This window comes from Pan paniscus, chromosome 15 (genome assembly GCF_029289425.2).
Source record: "Pan paniscus chromosome 15, NHGRI_mPanPan1-v2.0_pri, whole genome shotgun sequence".
NCBI classification, from domain to species: Eukaryota; Metazoa; Chordata; class Mammalia; order Primates; family Hominidae; genus Pan; species Pan paniscus.
Window position 1 is genome coordinate 78,236,558 of NC_073264.2, and position 10,243 is coordinate 78,246,800.

The following is a 10,243-nucleotide window of genomic DNA, read 5'->3' on the forward strand; positions in this document are numbered from 1 at the left end:
TAGATTCTACAGGGCCCTAGATGGTGAAACTACAGGAGCTAGACTACCACAGACCCTCTGTGTAAACCAGGTACTCCCAGGTGGGAAAGAAGAGGGCAGGATTTGAGCCACCCTGGTGGCAAGGGTCCTCTCTTTTTTCATTCTTTCAGGCAAGAGAAGTTGCATCTAGGGCTGCCTTGTACAGTTGTTCAGGTTCTACACTTTACAATTCCAGGGGCCTCATTTTCACACATGTATATTTGGATAATTATTATAATCATTTTCCAGTAGATGGCAGTAAAGTATCTTGAGTTAAGGACCCCCCTTTTCTGTACAAATATACTGTTTGGGCTATTTGCAGTGCTGGGTGCATCTCTCTACCAGCCCTCCAAACTGCTGAGAGGTTGCCTGACACCCCTTCCCTCCCTTGTCTCACCCCTTCATCGATTGCCTCAGAGTCTCAGAGTTGGGCTGGGGAGTTCAGAGGAGAGTGGCATTAGCACCAGAAAGCCCCAGCTGCATCCTTTATTCCAACAAAGGTGATGTTTGTAATGGGAAATCCTGGGTTCAAGTCCCAGCTCCTGCATTTTTTTTTTTTTTTGAGACAGTTTCACTCTTGTTGCCCAAGCTGGAGTGCAATGGTGCAATCTCGGCATTGCAACCATCTCCTGAGTTCAAGTGATTCTCCTGCCTCAGCCTCCCGAGTAGCTGGGATTACAGGCACATGCCACCACGCCCAACTAATTTTTTTGTATTTTTAGTAGAAATGGGGTTTCACCATATTAGCCAGGCTGGTCTTGAACTCCTGACCTCAGGTGATCCGCCCACCTCGGCCTCCCAAAGTGCTGGGATTACAGGTGTGAGCCACCACGCCCAGCCGCTCCTGCATTTCTTACGAATGGTCTTATGCAAGTGACCTCAAAGTTCTGGGCCCTAGTTTTCCTTTCTGAAAAGAGTGCAGCCTGCCCTTGGGGTTGCAAGGAACAAATGCTATTCTGAACATGACCACGAATGGCTAGCTATAAAGCACTGCGTCCATGAGTGTCCTCCTTACCCAGAGAGGATATGCTGCATTATTGTGGGAAGGGTGTGCCACAGACCACGTGGTGCTGCCCTGTCACAACACTCCCCCGAGTCACCTTCCCATAAGGGATCTCTGTCCTGGCTCTCTGCTGCTACTCTATCCCAAGGGGTTACTTTGACCTCTTCAGCCTCTGATCCAAGCTCCTTAGTATAGTTCATCCATTAGCCAGTCAATACATACTAGTAAGCATTTACTATGTGCTGGGGTCTATACTAATCTCTAGCCTCAAGTTGCTTACAGTCCCATGGGGGCAAAAAGTTAGTGTAGTTGCCATCTTGTTTCTTGTTTCTTGATAAAGCTAGGCTTTATCCCATTCCTCTGGGACCCCGGGGGAGAAAGAGACCTTACCCAGTTCCTCCCTTCCTAGTTCCTAGGACATTTAATGACTGGACACTATCCTTGGCCCCCACCATTGCAGCTCACTCCAAGTTGTAGAAGAGAAGCTCAGCTGGGCTCTTCTCTGCCTCTCTCATGTGGGTCAGGGAAGCCTAGAACAAACTTGCTATGGATTTCACTTACGATTTGACACAGCTGTGAAGAAACAAGAAATCCAAAGTAGCAGTGGCTTAAATGAGCTAGACCTGCAGTTCCTTCTAATGTAAATGAAGTTCAGAGGCAGGCATTCCAGAGCTAATGTGGCCACTCTACAGTGCCAGGAGGGACCCAGGCTCTTTCCAGTTCCCTGTTCGGTCATCCCTCAGATGTGGTCTTCATCTTCACGATGGAGGTGTTAGCCCAGGGCTGGCAAAGTCCTTCATCACATCAGGGCCCAGGCTCCTTTTCTATCATTTCCTCCTCAATTCTTAGTACGCAGCCTCTACCTCATGGCCCAAAATAGCTTCTCATGCTCCAGCCATTGATTCAACATCCATCAGCAGGAAGTAGGAAAAAAAGTATGAGCAAGGGCATACCTTCTTTCTCTTAGGATACCCCCTGGAAATTACCTGTGGTACTTCTCTTTGTCTCCCATTGGTTAGAATTTAGCCACATGACCATATCTAGATGCAAAGAAGGTCAGCAGATGAGTCTTTATTCCAGGTGGCCCTGTGCTTAGCTAAAAATTGTAGGTCCAATTCCCAGAGAAGAAGAGGAGAATGGGAATTGAGGAACCATGAGAATTCTCTACTACATCTTGCCTATGAGGGGACATCTCCTTCCTACAGGGAACATCTCTACCTAGCAGGCTCCCCAGCATAAATTAAGCAGGAAAATAAAATAACCTAATAACCATAACACCACAGAACAAGGATTACACAAATACTGTAATGGGGTAATTTCCTCTCTGCATATAAATGACATTTGTGTTCTATTGTACTTATCATCATTGCCAACCCTCATCCTATAACCCCTGATGTGCTCAGCTGCCTCCAGTCCTATTCGTCCCGGTCCATCTATAGCATCTCCTCCCACAGCACTGAGACAAAGCCCTCTGTGCACCCATCTCTGCCTCTTCCCTTTCTAGAGTGGAATCTGGCTAAAGTTAAAGCTAGGGGAGAAATGAGGGGGAGGCCCCGCGACAGCGGCAGCTGCACAGCAGGGACAGGCGGCGGTTGCCTTGGTGAGCTGGGCAGAGATTTCTATGATGCTGCTAAATGTATTTTCCTGACCTGCCACCGCCTTCTCTTTCCTGCTTAGGAGACACCTTTCAGGAGCTGAGGCCCCTCATCTCAACTTGTTCTCTGCTCCCACCCTTTAAAATACTAATTTCCCTGCTCATTACCTCTTCCTGTAAGATTGGGTCTGGAGCCCTCAGACACCCTAGATGTGGAGGGGGAATGGGGCATTAACACTGATTGAGTCTTGCAGGTATTTTTCCACGGACGCTCACACCAGCCCTGCACCCTCATCCGCATTTGACAGATCAAGCCCTGAGCCTGAGAGCCGCTAGGTAGTTGGTAGTTGGTAGTTGGTCCAGGTCACCCAGCTTGTAGGTGGCAGACCTGGGACTGGAACCCCATGTGGGATTCTGAGGGTGGAATTTCAAGCAGGCTACCAGATGTGGGAGGAGACATTTGGGGGCAAGAGAATGTACACAGCATTGGCTGTCCCTGCCAGCTTTTCAGGGATAATTTTGGAGCAGGGACGGAAAATCTGACCCCGCTGGTAAAATTAGCAGCAAACCATGTACCCTGGCCTGTGGTTTAAGGGGGTCACGTGAGACCAAGAGCTATAGGCACCACTGCCTGCTCCACTTGCCCTCTCTGTCCCCATACTCCCCAGGCAGTTTCACCATCACCCCCAAACTTGATCTCCAGGCACCCTGGCTCTGCCCTCTCTCCAACCTCTCCAAGCCCCAAAAAATCATCCCTCTACTCAGCAAAGGCAACCTTCAGTTCCCCACCTCCTCCCCTTGGTGCCCTGCCTGCTCAGCTCCAGTCCTGTCTTCCCCCCTCCCCACCCCACAGTCCCAAGCTGCTAGATCAGGGTAGTGCTGAGAACTTTTGGGGCCTGGGGTGGGAGTGGCGGGGAGGGGAGAGAAAGGGAAAGGGGAAGGGGAGCTGGCTCCACGGAGTGGAGTCCTGTGCTAGGAGGCCTGTCTGGGTAGCCCACTCACACTTCCCATGCTTCCCTCCCCTGTGGTTCCATTCAGCCATCTATCTGAGACAGAGAGAAGGGCAGAGCGTGGGAGGATAGTTTGGGGTTAAGGTTATCATGGCTCACCTCCTGGAAATAGGACTTGGGGACCAGAAGCTGGATTTCTGAAAGTTTATATGCATACACTTGCTTCTACATGCCCACTCATACACACAAGCACACCTGTACTGACACATACATGCACAGATGCACACTCACACAGACACATGCATGCACATGCACACAAGCACTCACCTGCACACCTTAGTCCAAATTCCTCTGGCAGTCCTCTCTTAAGGTTAAGGGTTTGAACTTTGAAGTCAGGCAAACGTGGAGTTTTCTTTTACATATTGCATTATAGGTTTTTTGTTTTTTTTTTAGACAGAGTTTCGCTCTTGTTGCCCAGGCTGGAGTACAATGGCACAATCTCAGCTCACTGCAACCTCTGCCTCCCAGGTTCAAGTGATTCTCATGCCTCAGCCTCCCAAGTAGCTGGGATTACAGGCGCACACCACGAAGCCATGCTAAGTTTTGTATTTTGAGTAGAGACAGGGTTTCACCATCCTGACCAGGCTGGTCTCGAACTCCTGACCTCAAGTGATTCACCTGCCTTGGCCTCCCAAAGTGCTGGGATGACAGGCATGAGCCACTGCGCCCGGCTGCATTACAGTTTTTAAACAATGGTTTCTCATTTTCAGAAGGCACTGTCTGATATTAGAACCATATAAAGGTGTCATAAGTGCAGGTCCCCCCCACCCACCACCCCAGCCCCCAGTCTCTTGTTCCCCTTCCCAGAGATAACCATTGCCACCGATTACTTGTATCCTCCTCCAGAGTTGGTCTGCAGATAAGAGCCTCTATAGGGACATAAGCATGCGTGCGTGTGCTCATGGGTGCACACACGCACACACACAGTTGCCCCCTAGATACACTAGCATACTTCTTTGCACTCTGCTTTCTTTTTATTTTTCTGAGACAGTGTCTCACTGTGTCACCAAGGCTGGAGTGCAGTGGCGCAATCTTGACTCCCTGCAACCTCTGCCTCCTGAGCTGAAGCAATTCTCCCACCTCGGCCTCGTGAGTAGCTGGGACTACCGACGCACACAACCACACCTGGCTAATTTTTTTGTATTTTTAATAGAGACAGAATTTCGCCATGTTGCCAGGCTGGTCTTGAACTCCTGGGCTCAAGTGATCCACCCGCCTCGGCCTCCCAAAGTGCTAGGATTACAAGCGTGGACAATCTTCTTTCTTTGTTGATTGATGTACCTTGGCAATTGCTCAATATTCATGCACACATGGATCTCCTCCTTTTTATTTATTTATTAATTATTATTTTGTAGAGACAGGCTCTCACTATGTTGCCCAGGCTGGAGTACAGTGGCTATCAACAGGCACAATCCTCAAGCCCTGCAGTCTCCAGCTCTCAGGCTCCAGCCATCCTCCCACCTCAGCCTCCTGTGTAGCTGGGACTACAGGTGTGTGCCACCTGCCCAGCTTCCAGGTCCTTTTTAATGAGTGCATGGTCCTCCATCATGCAGATGCACCATAACTCTTGTGATGTGTCCTACTGACTGACCAGATTGTTTCGAGCTGTTCACTTCACTTTGTTGCTGCTACCTGGCGTTTTTTTTTTTTTTTTTTTTTTTGAGTCTCATTCTGTCACCCAGGCTGGAATGCAGCGGCACAATCTTGACCCACTACAACCTCCATCTCCCGGGTTCAAGAGATTCTCCTGCCACAGCTTCCCGAGTAGCTGGGATTATAGGCACCCACCACCACGCCCTGGATATTTTTTTTTTTTTTTTTTTTAGATGAAGTCTTGCTCTGTCGCCCAGGCTGGAGTGCAGTGGTGCAATCTCAGCTCGCTGCAACCTCCACCTCCCGGATTCGAGCAATTCTCCTGCCTCAGCCTCATGAGTAGCTGGGATTACAGCATGCACCACCACGCCCAGCTAATTTTTGTATTTTTAGTAGAGACAGGGTTTCACCATGTTGGTCAGGCTGGTCTCAAACTCCTGACCTCAAGCGATCCAGCTGCCTCAGCCTCCCAGAGTGTTGGGATGACAGATGTGAGCCCCCACGCCCAGCCTGCTACCTGGGGTTCTTTCATGAGTTGTCCCTGCCTATACCCTTTAGCCCACGTGGGTGTGCGTATCTGTCAGAACTGCATGTGAATGAATGGCTGGCCCAATGACTTGGCCTCTCATCCCTCACGTTCTCAGTCTGTGGATGACAACAGTCAGAGCGCTGGCTTCACGGGGTGAGGATGAATGAAGTCCTACCGTAGTGCCTGGTACACGGGAACCCCCATCAGTGTTAGCTGGGTAGGGGAAAAGCAGCTGGAATAGGGAGGGGGAGAATGAGGGGCCTGTGCCGCCAGGGGAGGCTGGTCAGCCCCCTCCTCAAGGCCACCAAGGAGAGATCACAGGGGCCTCAGCCCAAGAAGTCCCCGGCTCTTGCAGTTGGGACCAGCCAGTGTGGCTGCCACCAGGAGGGGAAGCAGGGGACAGGGAGCGGGCGGCAGCTGCATCAGAGCCAGAGTGAGGAGCAGGCCCGGCTTCCCTGCTGAGTCATCCCCGCTGGAGTGAGAAAGGGAGGGAGTGAAGGAGTGAGAGAGGGAGGGAGGGTGTGTGCCAGCACCGCACATCACACACACGCACACATGCGCGCACACATCACACACACACATCACATATCACACACACATCACACATCACACACACATGCACACACACATCACATACATCACATATATCACATATATCACACACGCACACTTACACCACACATACACACTCACACATGCTCACATGCTCACACACCTCCTGGTTTAGGGAAAAGGAGCCCCTCCCAGCAGAAAGAGGCTTTGTTCCCCACAAGATGTGAAAGCCGTGGAGACAAAGGAGAGGCGGCACTCTCTCCTTTGAGGCTGTTCCCAGCTGCGGTCTCTCCAGCCTTGCTCTGTCCTCACCCCATGCCAACCAGCCTTCTCCTCTGTCAGCCCGAATCCTGCTGCCAGGGTGACCAACCCTCCCGGATGGCCCAGGACTGAGGGGTTTCCCCAAATGACACGAGGACGAGTTGGGCACCCTGTCTGCCCCTCTCCAACTCCACCCTCACCTTCACCACCCTGCTGGCACCAGATCCCCGCAAATCACCCCCACCTGGCTTCTCCAGGGAGGCACAAAAGCTTTCCTGGCTCTGCAGTGATGTTTTGATGCAACAGACATTTATGAGACTGGTTCCTGAGCTGCACAGAACAGGCATGAGTGAGGCTGCGTGCCACTGGATAGGGGCTGCCCATCACTGGCAGGGGTCCAGAGGAGATGGAGACTCAGGGGACAGGCTGGAGGGAGGGTAGCACATCTCCTTTCATTAAAAGCCACTTTTTGTCTTAGTACAAAATCCCAGCACCCAACTGGTGCCTAACGAACGCCCTGCTCTAATTCCTTCTGAACGTATTTCTATTCACATGGACCTGGCTTTTGGAAAAGTCTGAGTTTAACAGGATTCAAACAGGAACTATTTTTGCTCTGTCTCTAATCACAGCCTTCAACCATGCTTTGTCAAATCTCCTTTTCTGACCCTGAACAATATTCCTGGCAGATTCCTAGCTTTCTGGTCACCTCCAGTTATTAAAAATCCAGGTTAGTCTAGTTCAATTTAAAAGTTCAGGCCAGAGGCGCGGTGGCTCATGTCTTTAATCCCACCACTTTGGGACACCAAGGCGGGCGGATCACCTGAGGTCAGGAGTTCGAGACCAGCCTAGCCAACATGGTGAAACCCCCATGTCTACTAAAAATAAAAATATTGGCCAGGCGCAGTGGCTCATGTCTGTAATCCCAGCACTTTGGGAGGCTGAGGCGGGCAAATAACAAGGTCAGGAGTTCGAGACCAGCCTAGCCAGTATGGTGAAACCTCGTCTCTACTAAAAATACAAAAAAAATTTAGCCGGGCATGGTGGCATGAGCCTGTAGTCCCAACTACTCGGGAGGCTGAGGCAGAAGACTCGCTTGAACCCGGAAGACAGAGGTTGCAGTGAGCCGAGATCGTGCCATTGCACTCCAGCCTGGGTGACAGAGTGAGACTCCATCTCAAAAATAGATAATTGAAAATAAATAAATAAACAAACAAATAAACAAATAAATAAATAAAAATATTAGCTGAGCGTAGTGGCGCGCACCTGTAATCCCAGCTACTCAGGGGCTGAGGCAAAAGAAATGCTTGAACCCAGGAGGCGGGGGTTGCGGTGAGCTGAGATTGCACCATTGCACTCCAACCTGGGTGACAGTGGGAGACTCTGTCTCAAAAAAAAAAAAAAAAAAAAGTTAAGGCCAGGCGCGGTGGCTCACGCCTGTAATTCCAGCACTTTGGGAGGCCGAGGCCGGTTGATCACTTGAGCTCAAGAGTTTGAGACCAGCCTGGGCAACATGGTGAAACCCCATCTCTACAAAAAATACAAAAATTTACCAGGAGTAGTCGCATGCACCTGTAGTCCCAGCTACTGACTGAGGTGGGAAGACTGCTTGAGCCCAGGAGGTCAAGGCTGCAGTGAGCCATGATTGTGCCACTATACTCCAGCCTAGGCAACAGAGTGAGACCCTGTCTCAAAAAAAATAAAATAAAATAAAAGTTAAATATCATGTTCAGCTAGGCGCGGTGGCTCACACCTGTAAACCCAGCACTTTGGGAGCCCAAAGCAGAGGACTGCTTAAGGCCAAGAGTTTGAGACCAGCCTAGACAACATAGCGAGACTCTGTCTCTACAAAAAAAATCAAAATAAAACATTAGCCAGGTGTAGTGGTGTGTTGTAGCCTGTAGTCCCAACTACTTGGTAGGCTGAAGCAGGAGGATTGCTTGAGCCCAGGAGTTCCAGGCTGCAGTGAGTTATGATTGCACCACTGCACTCCAGGCTGAGTGACAGGGCAAGACCCTATCTCTAAAAATAATTTTTAAAAATCATGTGCAATTATAGGACGACTGCCACCGCCCCATGTCCATCAGCATCAAGCAAGGCTAGGAATGGGGGGCAGAGGTTTCTCTTCCTCCCCTCCCGCATGGAGTCCTTTCATTTCCAGGATTTGAGGTTGGTGTGTGATGGGTTGGGGGATGAGAGCTGGAGAGGAGCAGCCACAGATCTTGTTCTCTTGGCCACCACTGCCTGATAATCAATGCCTTCTGCCGCAGGCTTCCAAGTGGGGTATGTGGTTGAGTTGTCTAGGGAGAGGGTTACTCTGGCTAGATATCTTCCCTCTCAGCTCAACCTCCCAGAGGCCCACCAGTGAAATTCCTCCCCAGCCACCTCTCCAGTGTTCATGGGGCCCCCAGGAAACTGATGCACCCTTAGCTGGCCGAACAGGGCATGCCTGCCCCTCCATTGCTGCTGGCTCTGTGTGGCTGCCTCTGTCCACTCTCCTTCCCATTCCTGCCCCCCTTGGGCCATGGGATGCCAGCCCCTTCCTTTACAGGCACCCCAGTTTCTGTGAGCAAGTCTCCAGGAGTTCACCCCTACTTCCAGAAAGCGGAGGGGGAAGCAGAGCCCCTACCCTCGGTTAGGAACAAGGGCAGTTTCAGGGGTGTGTGGTCTGTGCACTTCCATGAGGCCTCAGGTCAGAAGTGCTAGCGGTTGGTCCAATGCTCTTCTGTCTTGAAGTCTCATAATTTTTGAATTAGGGGCAACTTGTTTTCATTTTACACTGGGCTCCAAAAATTATTTAGGCGGTCTTGACTGTTCTCATCCGCTTATAGAAAGGAGGAGGGTTTCTGGCAATGGTGGGAGTGGAGAGCTGGTTCTGGAGGCTGTTGAAGCCCCAGGAGGTGCACAGTGGTTTTCACCTCTCTTTAGAGTGGAAGATGCTCCACACACATTATCCCGCTTTGGGTTCCAGTCATCAGCTTCCAGGCAATAGGATCGAAATGCATCAGCATCCTCCTGCAAATACAAGCATCCCTCAACATCTGAACACTCACTACCCCCAAATGGGAATCGAATAGATTCAGATCATCTGCTTTTGTTTTTTGCAACAATGAACTCGTGTTGCATGCATTGTTTTATAACTTCTTTTTTTTTACTTAACAATATGTTGTAAACATATCTTCATGCTGAAAATATTAATCTACAATCTAATATTCAGCATCTGTTTCAGGGATATACTGCCTTGTAACAAACCACCCAAGAAACCAATGGCTTAAATCAATGATGATTTATTGTTTCTCACTCTTCTATGGGTTGGCCAGGCAGTTCTGACCATCCACAAGAAATACAGCATCTTGAGAGAGAAAGACTGGGTTCCGGTCTTTGCCAAGCCTCTTCCTGCTCATGTGGTCTTGGCCAAGTTATTGAACCTCAGTTTCCTCATCTATAAAACATTACAAATTATAATAATGATGTCTCCCTTACCTGTGATATTTTGAAGATTAATTGAGAACTATAATAATAGTATATACCTGTATCTATCTATCCATGTAGATAGATACACGTGTTAATGTGTGTGAGGTATAACAAATATTAGCGATTGCTGTTACTGTTGTTGTTGTTTGGAATGCCTTGGCAAGGGCTAGGCTAGTAAGGAAGTTGCTGGGGCAAGGGGATAGCTGGCTTTC